The 19,165-nt window shown below is 49.2% G+C and overlaps 1 protein-coding gene across 2 annotated transcripts in view; it reads right to left on the reverse strand.

Annotated features, from left to right (window-relative positions):
* Window positions 1–19,165, reverse strand: part of MED15 (mediator complex subunit 15) — an 800,982-nt gene that overhangs the window by 623,571 nt on the left and 158,246 nt on the right. The gene's annotated exons all lie outside the window — the stretch shown is intronic.

Consider the following 19,165-nt stretch of genomic DNA (forward strand, 5'->3'; position numbering starts at 1 on the left):
GCCTCCAGGGGTTCGGCGTCGGAGAGTGAAGGTTTGAAGACTGGTGATGAGGACTCGGAGGTGGGGGGAGCGCTGGGGCCGGAGGTTACTCCACAGACTTCCGATGGTATCTTTAATGGATGAGGCCTTTGGTGGATGGACTTTGACATGGCCTGGACGCTCCTGATTTTTCATGGACTGCCAGGTATGGGGCTGCAATGGCAGCGAGGGGCTGTGGGCGCGGGGTGGTTGCTCTGTCGTCCTGGTTCGGGGCTCCATAGTCCCCATCGGACCCCTAAGGTCCTCTGTGGTGTCGACCACAGTTTAGTGTGATGTGTGGGGTGTTTGAGGTTTGGAACGGGGCTGAAGCTGGGTTACTAGGCCCTGTCCTGGGGAATGGGAGGGTGGGTGTTGTAGGGGATGTTTTGAGGGGGTTGTACAATTGCTGCGATGCGGGTCACATTTCTTGGCATGTGTTACTGTTGGGTTTGATGCTCTATGGGGACGTTACCTAATCTGAAATGTGTCACATGGAATGTCCGGGGTCTCCGCACTATGGTCAAGCGCCACAAGGTGCATGCCTACTTGGTGAGGCGGGGCGTCCAGATAGCGATGCTTCAGAAGACTCACTTGACACAGCAGGAATGCGGGGCTTTGCAGAGGAGGTGGCGGGGCCAGGTGTTTGGCACGACTTACTCAGCGTTTGCCAGAGGAGTGTTGATCTGGGTCAGAGCTGGCACGCCATTCCAGGTCACGAGTCAGAAAATAGATCCGGAGGGTCGTTATGTAGTGGTGGAGGGACGGCTGTATGGAAGGGAAGTAGTGCTGTGTACCATTTATGCCCCCAACGCTGAGCAGGCCCACTTTTTCGAGAGCTTGTCGCGCTCACTGGCGTGCTACTTGGCAGGCCCTATCCTCCTGGCAGGGGACTTTAATTCTATTACGGATGTGCAGTTGGACAGGTCTCACCCGCCTTTGGTGGATTCCCCGGTGCGCAGACTTGCAACTCGTAGGCGGGAATGGCAGGACAGGTGGGGTTTGGTGGATGTATGGAGGGCGCAGCACCCCGACACCCGGGATTACTCCTATTTCTCGGCGCTGCATGATCTGCATGTTCGTTTGGATTCGGTGCTGTGTTGTGAGTCTTTGGCGAGGGTGGTGCGGCACACTGAGTACTTGACTAGAACCATCTCGGACCATAACCCGCTGCTGATTTCGGTGCAGTGGCAGTTGGCGAGATCGGCGGTCCCCACGTGGCGACTCCGTCCAGAGACGTTGGAGGACCCAGCGTTCTGCGATACGGTCCGTCAAGGCGTTGACGACTATTTCGCGGTCAATGCTGGGTCGACGGCGACCAGAGCGAATGAATGGGATGCGATGAAAGTGGTGGTGAGAGGGGTATGTATGGGCCGGTTTCTGACTGTGAGGGGTGCCGTGCTGGCTGATCTCGCGAAAGCGGAGTCGGTGCTGAGAGAAGTGGAACTGCGGCGTCCGGAGAAGCCTGAGCTGCAGGACAACCTGTTGCGTGCTAAGGAGGCAGTGGCGAATGAGACTGAGAGACTGCGGTGCTATGACTATAAGTTGTATGCGGTGAAAGTGCACGAGGAACGTGATAAGGTGGGCACGCTCCTTGCGAAGTTGGCTGATCCGACCCCTAGGGGTTGTTCGGTGCTGAGTATACGAAGGGGAGACGGGGTGGTGGTTTGCTCGCAGGCCGCGGTCCTGGAGCGCTTTCAATCCTACTACACGGGCCTCTATACCAGCCACCTTGAAGTGGAGGCCACGGCCATTGGCGACTACTTAGATCCGATTCCTCTACCGGTATTGGTTGAGGAGGACGCCCAGGATATAGGAGGCCCTGTCACCCTGGCCGAAATTAGAGGGGCGATTAGCCACATGGCGCGGAATAAGACCCCGGGGGTGGATGGGCTGCCGATCGAGTTCTATGCCAAATTTATCGACGTACTAGCGCCCAGGCTGCAGGCTGTATATGTGGAGGCGAAGGAGCTGGGGCGACTGCCTGAGTCTATGACAGAGGCGCTGGTGGTGCCCCTGCTAAAACCGGGCAGGGATGCTTTGGATGTCGCCTCTTTCCATCCGTTGTCTATGTTGACGGTGGATTATAAGATTCTGAGCCGTATCCTAGCCACCCGTCTCTTGCCATTGATGACCTCTTTGGTACATAAGGATCAGGCGGGATTTATCCCCTCCAGGAGTACCTCGATGAATATCCGTCGGCTGATCGGGGTTATTGATAGTGCTGCCTTGTCGGATCCGGGCCCGGTGGTGCTGGCGGTTGATATTGAGAAAGCGTTTGATAGTTTGGAGTGGGATTTTCTAGATGGTGTGCTGGCGAAGTTCGGGATCGGGGACGGGTTCCGAGGCTGGACAAGAGTGCTCTATTCATCGGCCAAAGCACGGGTGCGGTTAGGGACACTGGTCTCCTCGGTTTACCCGGTGTGTAGGGGTACGAGGCAGGGCTGCTCGCTATCCCCTTTGCTCTTTGCTCTGGCGATGGAACCCCTAGCTGCACAGGCGAGGCTGGGAGTTGCTTACGACGGGATCATGCAGGGCCTTGACTCGCATTATATATCGTTGTACGCTGACGATCTATTGCTGTACCTCGCGGACGCTGGAAAGGCTCTGGAAGGCGCGGTGGATATGTTGAGCAGGTTTGGGGAGCTGTCAGGCCTCAGGGTGAACTGGACTAAAACTTGTGTGTTTCCGCTGCGGAAGGCCACGCGCTGCCCACAGCTCGTGGGGTCTGTGAAGTGGGAACCATCTTGTTTTCTGTACCTGGGGGTACGCATCTACCATGCTACAGCGGACCTCCTTGACGGGAATGTGGGACGCTGCATTAGAGCGTTGAGAGGTAGTATGGACTTCTGGGCCTCCCTCCCGTTGTCTGTATTGGGCCGAGTGGCGCTGTTGAAAATGGTGGCACTCCCGAGACTGCTCTACTATTTTAGAACGTTGCCGGTGTGGATCCCGCAGGGCATATTCAGGGAGCTGAGGACGATGGTGACTGGTTTTCTCTGGGGCCATGGTCGCAGACGGGTAGCACTGACCACCCTGCTGAGACCCAAGTGTGAGGGAGGGATGGCCGTCCCCGATTACGAGTTATACTATTTGGCGGCGCAGCTCCAGGTCCTGACGCAGAATGTGGCTAGAGAATTCAGGGGGCCCGAGGTTGGCCGAGGGGTGGGCGTTCAGCGGCAGGTCTTGTCGTCCATTGTGATGCAACAGAGGCTGGCCAGTAGGGAAGTCACGATGGAAGAGTGGACCCTCAGACTGTGTTGGAATAGATATATGAAAAGGGCGGGGAAGCGCCGGCCGTATGCCCCGGAGATCCCGCTAGGTATGCTCACTATTTTGCCGCACGGGGGTGATTGGTCCAGATTGTTGGAGTGGGAGGACCTGGGCTTGCTGATGGTAGGTGACCTGTATGTGGATGGGACGTTGGCCCCGTTCCAGACGTTGCAGGAGCAGTTCGGCCTGCCGAATGGTTCCTTCTTGCTGCATGCGGCGGTGGTCGCGGCTCTGCGGCGGCACTGGGGGGGCGGATTGGCTGAACCAGAGGTGTCGGAGGTGTGCCAATATGTGGTAATGGCTGCGGGCACCGTCAAGGCGGTGACTTGCCTTCACAATAGGATGCTGAACGAGGGTCTAGCTCCGTTGATTGAGTTGAAGTTGCGTTGGGAAGCCAGCATCGGTAAGCCCCTTCCGGACGCTGTTTGGGGTCAGGTGCTACACAGGGCCTGGAAAGAGACGAGGAATGCGAGATTCCAACAGGTGCATTATTTTGTGCTCCATAGGGCGTATTTGACCCCGGAGAGATTACATCGCCACTTCCAGGTGCATGACGCCATGTGCCCGAGATGCTTGGAGCCCGGAGCGGATTTTGACCACATGCTGTGGGGCTGCCCGAGGTTGGGTGACTACTGGGCCGAGGTAGGGGACCTCTTGAATGCTGTCACGGATCGGGAGGTGGACTTTGACATGGCCACGTGTCTGCTTCTGTGGTTCCCGCATACCAAAAAGACAAAGGTGACGAGTAAATTCATTGGGTTAGGACTGATATTGGCGCAGCGAGAACTCACTTGGCATTGGAAGTCTAAAGAGGGGCCGTCTGTACGGAGGTGGAGGAATGAGTTGGTGAAGTGGTCGGGCTGTGAGAGTGTGTCACGGATGCGCCAGGCGACTAGAACGGGTAATGAGAGGAGCTTGGATTTGGCACGGTCGTGGGAGATGGTGGTGCAGGCATTGAGGGACCACTTAACTGACAGTGATGAGACCGATCAGTTGTGAGTCAGGATTCCATGTGACCACTTGTTCGTTACAACTTCCTGATGGCTGTCACCCTAGAGCAGGAGGGGCCTGGAGATACCCGCGTTAGCAGCAGTTGGGGGAGGGCTTAGAGTAGGAGTTGTGGGATGGGGTGGGTTGCCAGCGACTTCCCGGAACCGGTTGACCCAGGAACATAGTCGGGTTGATTTTGTGATGTGACATTGAAGTGACCGGGGATTGGGTGGGGAGAAGGTGGTTGGTTGTTTTGGGATAAAAGCAGGAACGAAGTGCTGTACTTGACCCGTGTCCGGCATTGGGCATGTACCAGGGTGCCTCCAGCGAACTGCTTTATTGACGCGCCGCCCAGCCTCCGGGATGTGGGCTAATCGGCTGTGTATTGCATTGCTGGACTGCTGTCTGATGGGACCCGCTGGTACTTGGGTTGGTTTGTTGGCTGTGTTTATTCCTGATTCTGCAATAAAAATACATTAAAAAAAAAAAAAGTCATCCCAATCTTAACAGGCATTGGCATAGCCAATAGGTCTCGCTTGTGGGACCTTAAAAGTATTTAGTTACGTAGGATATTGTCACATTTTATAGCAATTTGAATACGTAAATAAGCTCCTTTGAATCCATTTATTTTTAACAAAACAGAAGTACATTTACACACGCACCACTTTATAATGCAGCTCAACCTGCAAAGCACGTATTCCACTAACAATAAATAGCCGACTGTAGAAATATTCAATGATAGTAATATAGTTGTAGGGTTTGACGTCATAAATAAATGCGAGTTTAGAATCAATCAACTGTTGCAAAACACCATAGCCGTGCACAAGGTGATTTTACAAATACAACTTCTCTTTTTTGTAATTTTATGAAGCCTTCCGGAACAATTGTGCGTGTGTGAAATTATGACATTGGGCGAACAAAGTTTTAATATATATCGAGCACGCAAACAATACTGTTCAAGACAGTATTTTCTTTTTTTTTTAAAGGCTTTTGATTAAGCAAAAAGGTTGTCGTTAAGCGTCAACTAATTGGTTTCAGAGGGGAAACAGCAATTACGGAGGATGTCTGTGTGCCTTCTGCTCTCCTGTCGCCTCGGGTCTGTTTAGTGTTCACACGTGAAATTTCAAAAGCATTCATCAAGGAGGATGTCTCTGCCTGCCTTGTGGCGCCTGTTGTCTATTCCCAGCAGAGGAAGGAGCTGTAGAAGCAAGATTTCCGCGCTTGTGGAGGAAGATTAATTGTTCACAAAAGTTAGCCTTTTCTCCAGCTTACACATAGTTTAGTTCTTACTTAAACCTTCCATGCTCGTTCTTTCTAAATATATAGAGTGCGTGCATTTAGCAATTTACATTGGACCGTACAAAATGCACGCGCTATGTATATTTAAAAACAACAAGCCGGTAATGTTTGACTAAGATGGCAGGGTGTTGGCATTTTTTTATGTAAGAGTAGCATGGGCTAAAAATGAATAATGAAAATACGCGCTCTGTGGTGGGGGAGGGAATAAAAGCGCGGCAGGACTGTTGTATTTAGTTTCAAGGCACAAAGAGAGCGTGAGTAGAGGTGCTTATAACATTTTTCACATTTTCAAGCAATTTGAATAAGCAACTAATCTCCTTTGAGTTCCTTTATTTATTTAAAAACAGAAGTCCATTTATATATCGCAAACTCGACTCAAAGGCATTGGAGCACTTTACACGCGCACTAGTGTATAATGCCGCTCAGCCTGCAACTCACGGATTCCACTTCACAAAAATAGCCGACTGTAGAAATATTCACTGATACTAACAGAAGCTCGGCAGGATTGGTATATATAGTTTTAATGCACTTAGAGAGCGCGAGTAGAGGTGCTTATTGAAAATGTTCACATTTTCAAACACGTTTAATAAAAAAAATCGAGGATTAGCTTTCAGCATGTTCAAGTAAAGGGACAATGACGCGACTAAGGGAAAGGACAGCAGAAAATAATTTAAGGCATTGCGCGGCCTGGCAGATGCCAGCTGTAAAGTAAAAAAAAAGGTTTTTATTTCGAATTCTTTTGTTTTGCATCAATCGCGGCACTGGAGGATTAGCTTTCAGCATGTTAAAGTAAAGGGACGAGGCCGCGATTAGGGGAATGGATGCACGCTTGTGAAACAGGCATAAGGCTGATCAGGGAGCTGATGTGGGACGATGGCGCGATTAAGAAGAACAAGACTGCACTGAAAGTGTAAGCGCAACGACGACGAGGCAGCGCTGGGGAGTGTCAGCTCCGATCGTCAACGCTGCACTTGAATAAGGCATCCCTTTGAAGTGAAGCTCTTGGCGCGCTGGAGAAGCGTGAGCCTGGTGGGGGGTCGGCGAGATGCCAGTGAGTGGGAGGGAACGGGCCAAGCGCGCGCTCGAGAAGTCACGGATGAGCAAGGCTGTGTTTGCGCGCGATTAAGGGAAAGGACAGCTGAAAATAATTTAAGACATTGCGCGGCCTGGCAGATGCCAGCTGTAAAGTAAAAAAAAAGGTTTTTATTTCGAATTCTTTTGTTTTGCATCAATCGGGGAGTGAATGCGAGCGAGCGAGGAGGGAAGCCGGGAAGCCGGATGGGGGTGGGAGAGCCTGGGGAGTGAATGCGAGCGAGCGAGCGAGGAGGGAAGCCGGGTGGGGGTGGGAGAGTCTGGGGAGTGAATGCGAGCGAGCGAGGAGGGAACCTGGGAAGCCGGATGGGGGTGGGAGAGCCTGGGGCGTGAATGCGAGCGAGGGGAGGCAGGCAGATTAGGGAGATGCGCGTGCTTGTGTGGTCACGTGACCCGCTTTGTGGCCACGTGACCTCACATGCACTGTGAAGAAACGCCAGTGGTTTCACTAGCCGATCGAGCACTTGAATTCGATCCTATCCATTCCTGCGGAATGGGACAGGCTCGACCTAAAAATAACCACTTTGAATCCTACTACTCCAGATAGTTTCAGACCAATATCCAATATTCCACTTCTTGCGAAACTTGTGGAGAAATGTGTGCAACTTCAACTGAGCCAATACATCGCCAATTTCAACCTGTTAGACGAATTCCAATCTGGTTTCAGGCCTGGGCCCAGCACGGAAACCACCATCCTCCATGTTGTAAAGGACGCTCTTCAAGCCCTTGACCAACCCAAAACATATCTTAATCCTACTGGATTTATCCTCGGCATACGACAAAGTCACCCACATGAAACTACTTGAACACCTCAAACATAGGAAGGGACTAGGAGGAACCGTCATCAAATGGTTTTGATCCTTACTCCGGAACAGCTCCCAGAGATTTTTAGCAAACGGTAATATATCTGATCCTTCGCCAATAATCGTAGTCCAACAAGGCTCAATTCTGTCCCCAACCCTCTGCAATTTCTACCTCAAACCATTAGCTGAAATACTCTGTACCGCCAACATCTCCTTCCACATGTATGCTGATGATACTCAGATCTACATCAAAATCTCATCACTAGAGGAGATCAACTGTTTGAATGAGGCTCTGAAGTGGACTGTTCAATGGCTCTCCAGCAACCAGCTCAAACTAAATACACAAAAAACGGAGTACCTTCTCATCCCCCCCCCCCTAAAAGTATTACTGACATTTTGGAATGTACTAATTCGATCACAGCACTAAACTGCACACCGACCATAGAGGAATCTGCCAAATCTCTCAGTATAACCCTTGACAGCAACCTGAATATGCAAGACCACATCAACTCGATGGCCAAAACTGCCATGTTTCACCTGAGCTACTTGAGGAAACTGAAACCTTTCCTTAATGCTTCGGACCTAAAAGCCATAGTTCAGGCATTAGTTATCTCCAGAATTGAATACGGTTGATCAACCCTGTCTGGCCTTCCCAAGAACTCCACGGACCCCCTAAAAGCGTACCTCAATGCCGCAGCAAGACTCTGAACACCCTAAAAAAAATTCGACCACATCTCTGTCTGAGCCTGAAGGCGCTGAACTGGCTTTCTTTTGAAGCCAGAATCCAACTTAACCAGCCTGTATAATGCACAAATTCCCTTATACATCTTGCCCAGAAAATCTTGGTTTCTGGAGGAGCCAGAAACTCCCAGCATGCCAGAGACCTTGTGCTCCAGCCACCCCGTTTATGTAAGGAAAAATCTTATAATTGTGCCCTCTCTAGGATGCACCAAGAATCGGGTACTCGCTGCCATCCTCCATCAGAAGAATACAGTCTCTATCAATCTTTAGAAAAGGAAGCTAAAACCTTACCTAATGGGCAAGTTCCTCCCATAAAGCTCATCAATTGTGCACACTGCTCTGCTGCATTGCTTTTTGTTTTCTGCAAGGTTCTGGTCTGCTTTGTTGCTCTTGCCTTTGTTTTAACTTATTACGTTCTCAAATCTAAATACTGGATATCTCTGCATATTGCTCACACGTCACTGCTCTGAATATTGTATATACCCTGTGATGCCTGGATGTAGTCGCTTCTTTCTATCCCTATCCATTTTTATCACCTATTTCAAACTTATATATAATGTGTTATCCCTGAAAAGTGCTCTGATACCCTAACAGGTCACATTAGCGCTCTATAAACCTCTAAATAAAATTTAAAAAAAATAAAATCGTGGTGGTCTTTATCTAAGTCAACCTTCTCGGCGTAAATCTTTCCTAAGTGTCAAGCAGAAGTTGAGTGCTTTAAATCTTCGGTACATGCTATGGTACGCAGCTAAACTCAGACTTACAACAGGAGAAAGCTATTTTTTTAATGACTAGAGGATGTTTGGGAATGGCTAGAAATCAGCTGCGAGCCTGTAGGCTCTCTTCCGGTAGTCAGCCACTCTCGGACATGTGGGGGGGGAGGGGGAGAGGGACACTCTCGTAGATCTTAAGGTTACAGCCAAGCACGGGCAACCAGCCCTTATTCTCATCGCCTGGGCCCCGGAAGGTTACGATTAGTGAGGATGGCATCATGCAGCTAAGCACCATATACTTGCCTGTCACTGAGAGAGCAGATCTACAGCCCAATGAGAAGGAACTGTTATAGGCACCACCAGCCCGGTGCAGGACTTTGTGCCCGATACCATGGTTGCCACGGAGGATGGGGGGGGGGGGGGGGGGGGGGGGGGGGGACGGAGCAGTGTGAACAGGGTTAATAACTGAGAGGACTGTGGTTTGAAGGTTGCCTGAACAATTGCTGGGAGAGTGTGCAATTGCAGTGGTAGCCAGCAGGATGTTTGTTGTATGCATGCCACTATACTGGGGAGTTCCCAGGACTGAGGGAAAATAGATTGTCTAACCCTAAGGATGCTGGACTGTGTGCTCAGTCTCATTGGTTGACGGGGTGGGCAAGCGTGTCACGTTATATTCGAGGTTAGCAGGACTGGCTGGAATGCTGATCAGAAATTGAGTACTAGCCAGTCCATGTTGGGCTGGCGGGGATGCTGTGAGAGTTCTGGCACATGCAATGGGTGGACATTAATAGTCATGGTTGCTCGGGGGAGACGTTCCGACATGAACATCAGGTGCCTGGCATATGTCCTACACGAGGCCTAATACAGCGATGAAAAGAAGAGGAGCTAGCGCTCACTGCAGTCGATCTGAAGCAAGGGTTTGACACAGTGGACTGGGGTTACTTGATCCAGGTATTGCATGTCATGGGTTTCGTCCCTTGGTTCTGTGGATGGGTCCGGCTCCTCTATGCAGAGCAGAGCGCATAAGTGCGGGTGGGGCAATGCCCCTCGAGGAGTAGACGCTGGGCCGGGGAAAACGGCAGGGTTCCCCATTATTGCCACTCTTGTTTGCGCTTGCAATAGAGCTAGTGGCCATATGGGCACGCAGAGCAATGAGGGCTGGGGCATACAACTTGGAGAGATTCAACATGTCATTTCGCTATATGCCGATAACACTGTTTTATCTGTCCTCACCCAGGGTTGCTTTGCCACGGCTGTTGCAGTTGCTTGATGAATTTGGTAATCTTTCGGGCCTCCGCCTGAATCGCAATAAGTCCTTGCTATTGCCTCTCGCCTCACTAGTCCCCACACTGGTGGATCAGTTGCAGGTTCTGGGCCTGCACTAGAAATTGCCACAATTTAAATATCTAGGCATTCAAGTAGCTCACACCAGTTCACTACAGCTATGCCTAAATGTGCACAGGTTCTTGGAAATCCGTGGCCTTCTGGAACACATTACCGCTCTTCTTAATGGTCAGAATAGCAATAGCCAAAATGTTACTCCTCCCACGATGCCTGTATGTGCTACAGAACTCGCTTTGTCCCTTCCAACCAAGAACTTTAAGCAGTTAGACTCTATGAGGGCCGACTATAAGAGTGACCTTGAAGATGCGGCCCGATGGCTAGACCGGGTAAGAACTGGAAAAAAATGGTAGAGACAGCAGAATGTTTAATGGAGCTATTGATGGAGGAAGCCGGGATTTTGAAGGAACTTCCGTATACAGTCCGACATATCGCCTTAATCTGGCATCGATTTGTTCAGGCTGTTTTGAAACCGGACCATTTTTTTTCCACAGGGAACTTGTAGTATGGACATTAAAACTGATCAGGCAGATAATGGACAATATGTACTTTCAGGCGTTGCAGGAGGAAGGGTGCACTTACCTTGGGGATTTATACCCTGGAGAGACTTTCATCTCCTTCGAGGAGGCCCCCAAGAAGTCACACTCTGCACTCTTGCACTATACTGGCCTGGCAGAAATAACTAAGGTTATCTGGCCAACTTACCCTGTAGTGTCCATCCCCACTCAAACGATTGGGTTCTTACTAAACTGCGGTTCGGTTGCCACCTAATAGCACTGCTGTACAGGGTTATTCGTGCTGAAGCAGCTGGGACACTGCCCCAAGCTTGCACATCATTAGACACCCTGTTGGACTAAAGGGACTGGACGCGAGTTAGCTAACTAACCCATTCAGTCTCGTGTAACGCCTGCTTCAAGCTCAAATACTACAACTTCCTTCATAGGACTTACCTTAATCCTAAGGACGTGTCGTATTACACCGACCCGCACAGATAGTTGTCCTCGTAACGGCGCCAGTGGGGACGACTTTCTGCATTTAGCATGGCAATGCGATCTGGTTCAAGACTGAATACAGGTAGTCGCTGACATAACAAGGACCACGCATTTGAACAAAGTCCTTTTACCTCCATGTTGTCTCCTAGGCAAAGTTAAATGGCCAAAAGCTAGGAAGAAGCAATATACATTTTTACAACTGGTGGTATTATTGGTCAGACAAAGAATCGCTATCACTTGGATGGGACAAAGGGCGCCAGAGATAGCGCACTGGCAGAAACATGTACTGGAGTGGTCTTTGAAGGAGGGGACCCACATGAAGCTCAACAGAGGAGACGATAAGGTGACTGATGACCTGTCGGACTGGGAGACTTGTGTGACACTTCTATATCCGGAAACGGACACTACCTCAACGGATAGCGACATCACTGAGGCTGCAGTATGTGGCATTCATGCAGGGTGAGCATGGTTTTTCCCTCTGGGGTACTGTGTGCCCAGTGTACTCAGAATTGTTTGTTGAAAATCTAAAAATTGAACAGTGTGCACTTCATTTTCCACCATAAGCACCACTGCTTACTGATTTTTTCCTCTACATTGTTCTTCAAAACTGAAAAATAAAAGTAAAAAAAAACACAAATCTGAACAAGGAATAATTATGTTCTATTCACTAAACTTCAAATTACCTTATGTGCAATTGTAATACATAATTATACCCGACATCACTGTACCTGTTGCGAATCCTTTAGAAGTTGCAGCCTACTAACGTATGCTTTGAAACCACTGAGAGAGAGGGAGTTACCAAGGTTCTCTAGGGATACACATGTAGACACATCAAGTAAATATCTTCCGATGCACAGATCAAGGATATTACATGGATAAGCAGGATTTGGGGCCCTAACACTAACAAGTGTTTGCAAAGCCTGTGAGACAGTCGTCATACCCATGTCCCAGATTATCAAACAAGAAGATTTCTACCACGTACCAATACCTGATTGTAAATGTTCAGAACATGCCTTGTGGACACAAAAGAGTGGATTCTTCAACACTGATCAAATGTAAAATTATAGAAAAATGAAAGGGTATCATGGGAGCAACAGATCTGCGAAAGCAAAGGTAAGGCAAGAGTAGATAGGGGAACTGAGATGCAAAATCGACTAACAGAGCTGACCATTTTTAAAAACACCAGGCATATAACGCTGCCTCAGGTGTAAAAATTACAGCAATGATGAGAATTCTTACAGTGAACATAAAGGGTATCCCATACGTCTCTAAGTAAACAGACTAGAAGAAAACAAGTTACTTACCTGTAACTTTAGTTCTCCAGTATAGGAATCTTTCATAGATTCACATGCCTGAATCATTCCCCGTCGTCGAGACGGGAGTCTCCGGTATATAAAAAAGCAGTGCTTAGTAGTATAGCAAACTGAAAAGAGACCTAGGCCCATTTCCCTTTTGCAACCCATAGCCTTTATGTAAAAAAGGCCCAAACTTTTCCCTGAACCAATCAGAGCTCCTCACCCTCTAGAACACTCCTGAGAGAACCTTCTGCCCCTCAGATTTTTCGCGCACTTGTGCATTTAACACACTTCTTGTGCTAAATCAGAGGTGAGCCTCTCAGGGGAGGAGGGTGGGTGCATGTGAATCTATGAAAGATTCCAATACTGGAGAACTAAAGTTACAGGTAAGTAACTTGTTTTCTTACTCCAGTATTGGAACTTTCATAGATTCACATTCCTGAATCAGAATAGCGAGCAGTGAAAAAACAAAGCACATTTTCCTGATACATTACATAACCATGCAGTACCATTAGAGAATGAAGCATAATCTCATATACATATATACATAATTATATAAAATGTGACTTTGTAAACACAAGAAATTATGGAAGGAGGGATGCAAGAAAGGCTCACCGTTACTGGATGATATTCCGCAGTACCGCCTCTCCCACCGCCGCATCAGATTCTGCGGCCGCCTCCAAGCAGTAGTGCCTGGTGAAGGTGTGCGTAGATGCCCAGGTTGCTGCTCTGCAGATGTCCTGGATTGGCACTCCTCCAAACAATGCAGTGGATGTGGCCACTGCCTTCGTGGAATGGGCATCAACTTGTGCATTCAAAGGCTTTCCAGCCGCTTGATGACAGTAGACAATTGCACTGGAAATCCATCTGGCAATTCCCCTCTTTGACAGCGGGAAACCTTTCCTGGGTGCGCTGAAGGCGACGACTAACTGGGAAGACTTACGAAACGCCTTAGACTCTTTCAAGTAAAATTTCATACATCTCTGAACGTCCAGCGAGTGCAATACTCTTTCTGCCGCTGTTGATGGATGAGGAAAGAAACGCTTCAGCACCAAAGGTTCGTTCAAATGAAAATCAGTTGGCACCTTCGGAATGAACTTCGGGTTTGTCCTGAGAATCATTTTATCCTCTTGAAACTGCAAGAAAATGCTCCTGAATCGTGAGCGCCTGTAGCTCACCTACTCTTCTAGCAGAAGTCAATGCAATGAGAAGAGCCACCTTCCAGGACAAGAACTTCAGGTCTGCCCTGTGTATCAGTTCAAATGGTGGCTTCATCAATTGAGAGAGTAAAATATTCAGATTCCATACAGGAGGTGGAGGCTTAACTGGTGGAAAGACTCTGAATATCCCTTTCATGAATCGTTTGATAATCCTTGAGGACCATAAAGATGGGCCTGACGATGACCTCCTGTAGCGGGATATCGCAGCCAGATGCACTTTGATGGAGGCGTGTGCTAATCCTGACTTTGCTAACAGCAGAATGTAAGGTATAATTTGATGAGGTGCAGCAGTAAGAGGGTGAACACCATTTCTCTTACACCACAGACAAAACCTCTTCCATTTCATCCTGTAGGTTTTGTTGGTACTCTCCGCTCTGGCCTTGGATAGGATGTCCCTACATTCGTGTGAGATGTTCAGATGGCTAAACTCACAGTGTTCAGGAGAAAGGCTGCTAATCGCAAGGATTTCGGGTCCGGATGGCGCACCTGCCCCTTGGACATTGTCAGAAGCGATGGAATCAGGCGCAACTGAACGGGACGGTCCTCCGACAGTAGCAGCAGTTCCGTGAACCAGTGCTGTCTGGGCCACCACGGGGCAATTAGGATCAGCCTGCACGGTTCTTTCTTGATCTTCACCAGTACGCGGGGGAGAAGAGGAATTGGAGGAAAACCGTAGGCAAAGATGCCGGACCATCCCATGGAAAACGCATTCCCCCAAGATCCCCTCTGGGGAAGCCAGCTTGCGAAGTACTGGCATTTTCTGTTTTCCTTCGTAGCGAAGAGGTCTACCATCGGTGTTCCCTATCTTCGAAAGATGCTGTCCAGGATCTCTTGGTCTACCTCCCATTCGTGGCAGGACGATTTTAGCCTGCTGAGTATCCGCCTTGACGTTTTGATCCCCCGGGAGGTGTTCTGCTGTCAGTGATATTCCCTGCTGAATAGCCCATTCCCATATTTCCTGGGCTTCCTGAGACAGGGAGAGTGATCTTGTTCCCCCTTGCTTGTTTACATAATGCATCGCCGTGGTGTTGCCTGTTCTTATCAACACCACCGCACCTTTTATCCTTGGCAGAAAAGCCAGCAATGCCAAGCGAATCGCCCTGAGTTCCAGCAGATTTATATGTAATTGCTGCTCCTCTGTCTTCCAACGGCTGCTGACCTGAAGGTCCTGAAGGAAAGCTCCCCATCCTTCTAATAACGCATCCGTCGTTACCACTAGCGGAGCTGCTCTTGCTAGAAACGTCAGTCCTTGAGACACATTTGCCTTTTGCGTCCACCACTTTGCTGCCTGCAGCATGACTGGTGTCACCTGTATTGTATCGTCGAAGGATCCCTCCGCCTGACGCCATTGGAGATCGATCTGTTCTTGCCATGGTCTCATCCGTAGCCTGCAGCAAGGTACTAGTGGAATACAAGAGGACATTGTGCCCAGTAAGGATTTGTACCTGCGGACTGAAAGAGACTTTCTTTTTCCCAAGTCTTGGAAGAGGGACACAATCCTCAGTGGTCTTTCCTCGGAGGGAAACGCTTTGGTGCATTCCGTGTCCAATATTGCCCCCAGAAAAGTAATCACTCTTGATGGGTGGAGGTTTGACTTTCCCTTGTTTAGAGTCAATCTAAATTGGCGAATAAGTCTATGCAAGCTTGCGTCGACGTTCTGGCTTGTGTCTTCGATGGTGCCTTGACTAATCAGTCATCGAGGTACGGAAATATTTGATGTCTTTGCTTCCTCAACACAGCCGCCACTGGAGCCAGACATTTCGTGAACACTCTTGGCGCTGATTTCAAGCCGAATGGCAGCACCTTGAACTGGTAATGTCTTCCGGCTACCCAGAACCGAAGGTACTGCCTGTGTGTGGCGCCACGGCCAGGGCGACTGACGCTGGAATCTGGGGACCACGGTTCGATCCCCGGCTCCGGCGGCAGGTTAGCCCAGCACCATGTGACTCTGGGCAATAGCTCGCTTAATCTTCCCGACGGCCCCCCAGCGCCTAGAGACCCTTACGGGTGATTGTGCGCTTTACAAATGTGGACTTTACTTTACTTTTGTGCAGGATGTATTGGCACGTGAAAATACGCGTCCTGTAGGTCCAATGTGGTCATATGATCTCCTGGGTTCAATAACGGAAGGATGTCCTGTAGGGATACCATCCTGAAAGATTGTTTCTTGAGATAGGTGTTTAAGGATCTGAGATCCAGAATGGGGCGCCACTGGAGTTTGTTCTTCTTGATAAGAAAAAACCGGGAGTAAAACCCCTTGTTTTCCTGGGATTACGGTACCGGTTCTATTGCTCCCTTTCGGAGCATTGACCGAATCTCCTGCCGGAGTTGATGCAGATGGTTGGCTCTCTGATGCATCGGTGGCATACAAGGGGGCGTCTGAAGGAATTCTAGGGTGTGACCGAATTGAACAATTTTTAGGACCCATTGGTCCGTTGTTATTTTCCGCCAATTTTGAAGATGGTGAGCAATCTTTCCACCCAGGGGAGCATCTGACAGAGCCGGAAGATGGAGGTTGTCATTGCCGACGTGTGTTGTCCTTTCCTCGGCCACCACGTCCTCTTGGAGTTGATTTTGTGTATCCTCCTGACTGACGCTGGTTATATTGCGGACGGTACGGCTGCGATGAGGACTGATAAGAAGATGAATATCTCCCTTGTTGGTATACCCCTCTTTACGAGGATTGACCTCTACCCCTGGAGCCACGAAAAGGGGTTTTTCTGTACTGCAGCGTTCCCAGAGCCTTTGCCGTATCAGTATCCTTCTTGATACTTTCCAGGATATCATCTATATGCTTCCCAAATAATTCTTCTCCATTGAAAGGGAGGTCTAATATTTTGTTTTGTACCTCCGGCCTAAATGCTGTTGCTCGCAGCCAACCTTGCCTGTGCAGGACAGCCGCTCCCCCCAGTGATCTAAAAGCCGTGGTCGCTATATCCATAGCGCAGTCTATGACTTCTGCCTAAGTCCTCTCTCCTTCCATGAGAATCTTCTTCGCCTCCTGCTTCTCTGGATCTGGCACCAAGTCAACGTAGGGAGACAGGTCGCACCACATCTGCCTGTCATACCTCCCCTATATTGCAAGGGCATTAGCTGCTCTTACAAGCAGAGCAGACATTAATGAGAAACGCTTCCCTGCGTTATCCAACCTTCTACCCTCCTTGTCTGGAGGTGTTGCAATCGGAGCAGATGGGTTTCTAGATTTCTGTTGTGCCGCCTGCGTGATAACAGAATCAGGTTTGGGATGACCTAAAAGGCAAGCTGGAGCATCGACTGGTGCTTTATATTTTTTATCCAGTCTGGCCAGAACCGGTGTTACCATCGCTGGCGTCTCCATAACTTTCAATCCTTCCTTCCAGACATGAGACACTAAGGGTAGAGATCGTACAGATCTCCGATACGAGTCTTTAAAGTCATATAGAAAACATTCAGTTTTCTCCTCTGTCATGGTCCGTGCAAACCTCTTAGTGGCTCTCTCCATCAAACTATGAAAACCACCAATGTCCTCCGGTGGAGAGCTCACTGGTCTCTGCGGAGGAGTTGCAGGTGATGGGGCGATATAATCATGCCATTCTGCATTTGTGTCCGCAATCTCACCATCCTCCTGATCTTCATCGGAGGTATCGTGGTGTGTTGTTGGTGGTGGTGACCTAACAGTAGGTTCCGGCACAATCTCTCTCCTACGAATCGGAGTTCCTGGAACCGACCGTGGACGTGGAGTAGCCTCCCTGGTCTGTTGAGCGACTGGAGCCGCTGGGTATCTATTCCTATAATCCTCCAACATTCCCTGGAGATCCTTCAACAAAGAGGATGGTACACTGGTCATCTCCTCTCGTTGCTGTTGTCTATATCTGTGTTGTTCCTGGGGTTGTTCTTGGTAACCCCCATATTCTTCCTCGGAATCGTATTCCTGGCACTTGACCTGTAGTTGCGAAGGGCTACTGGCAACACCATACTCCTCATCTTCCTCCGAATCTTCTTCCTCCAGTAAGTGAGACGGTAGCAATGGGAAGACCTTGCTTGGAGATGTAACCTCGGGTGTTATAGGTTTTCTCCAAGGCACCAACCCTTTTTCTGGTGTTTTTTCCCTCGTCGACGAGCCCGTCGACGAGATTCCCATCGCCGTCGTCGACCAAGTCATTGTCGTCGACGCTACCGTCGACGTTGTAGTGACCGTCGACGCAGTCCTCGTCGACGATGTCGTCGACGCTACAGTCGTCGACACAGTCCACGTCGACACTGCCGTTGTCGACGCTGCCGTCGAAGCCTTCGCCGACGGTGAAATCGTCGACGCTGATTTCTCACCAGCCTTCTCCTTCGTCGACGACGGAGGTGTTTTCGTCGTCGTCGATGGCACCTTTTTAGTCGACGGTCCCGTCGACGGAGTAGATTTCTCCTCAGAAGGCGCAGAAGAAGATTGTTTGATGGTTATCTTGATCTTCTGAGGTGACTGTGGTGGATCTGAGGTGGATTTTGCTCCTTTCACCTCACCAGCAGATCCCTTCTTCCCCTTAGATGAGACTGAAGGGGATTTTGAGGGACTGCGCCCTGAAGACCCTGGGGTGTTTTTTTTAAGGGCCTTCTCAGGTCTTTCCACTGAGGAATGTGTCTGAGGAGATCTACTTCTCTTCTGAGATCTTAGACGCCACAGATTCCTCCTCACTCTCACTTGAGAGGATTTCCTTCCTGGCTTTGACTTTCTGAAGCCAGATCAGTAGCCTTCCCTCACGATCTCTCAAGGTCTTATTTGAAAAGGTACGACATACCTTACAATCTGCTGCCTTATGGTCTGGGTAGAGACAGTAGATGCAGTCCTTGTGAGGGTCATCTGTATAAAGCCTCTTCTTGGAGCAGGTTGAACAAGCTCTAAATAATCCTTTTCTCTTTTTCAGACATGGTTGATGTAAAAAAAAACTCAAATTCAAGACAAAATACTGTAGAAGTAAAGAGTTTGAGCAGAGCTCAAAGGAGACTCCCTAGCACAACGTGCGGTAGAAAAATCTGAGAGGCAGAAGGTTCTCTCAGGAGTGTTCTAGAGGGTGAGGAGCTCTGATTGGTTCAGGGAAAAGTTTGGGCTTTTTTACATAACAAAGGCTATGGGTTGCAAAAGGGAAATGGGCCTAGGCCTCTTTTCAGTTTGCTATACTACTAAGCACTGCTTTTTTATATACCGGAGAGTCCAGTCTCGACGACGGGGAATGATTCAGGCATGTGAATCTATGAAAGTTCCAATACTGGAGTAAACATTAAATACACATCACCATCAAGACCAGAGGAAAACAGCATGATAAAAACAAGTGAACAAAATATATTCGTAACAGGAGAAAGGTGTCACAGTTGTCACATCTGCACTATGTATGGACACAAATGTCAAATGCAAATAGAGGAAAT

The sequence above is a fragment of the Lissotriton helveticus genome, chromosome 11 (genome assembly GCF_964261635.1).
Source record: "Lissotriton helveticus chromosome 11, aLisHel1.1, whole genome shotgun sequence".
Lineage (NCBI taxonomy): Eukaryota > Metazoa > Chordata > Amphibia > Caudata > Salamandridae > Lissotriton > Lissotriton helveticus.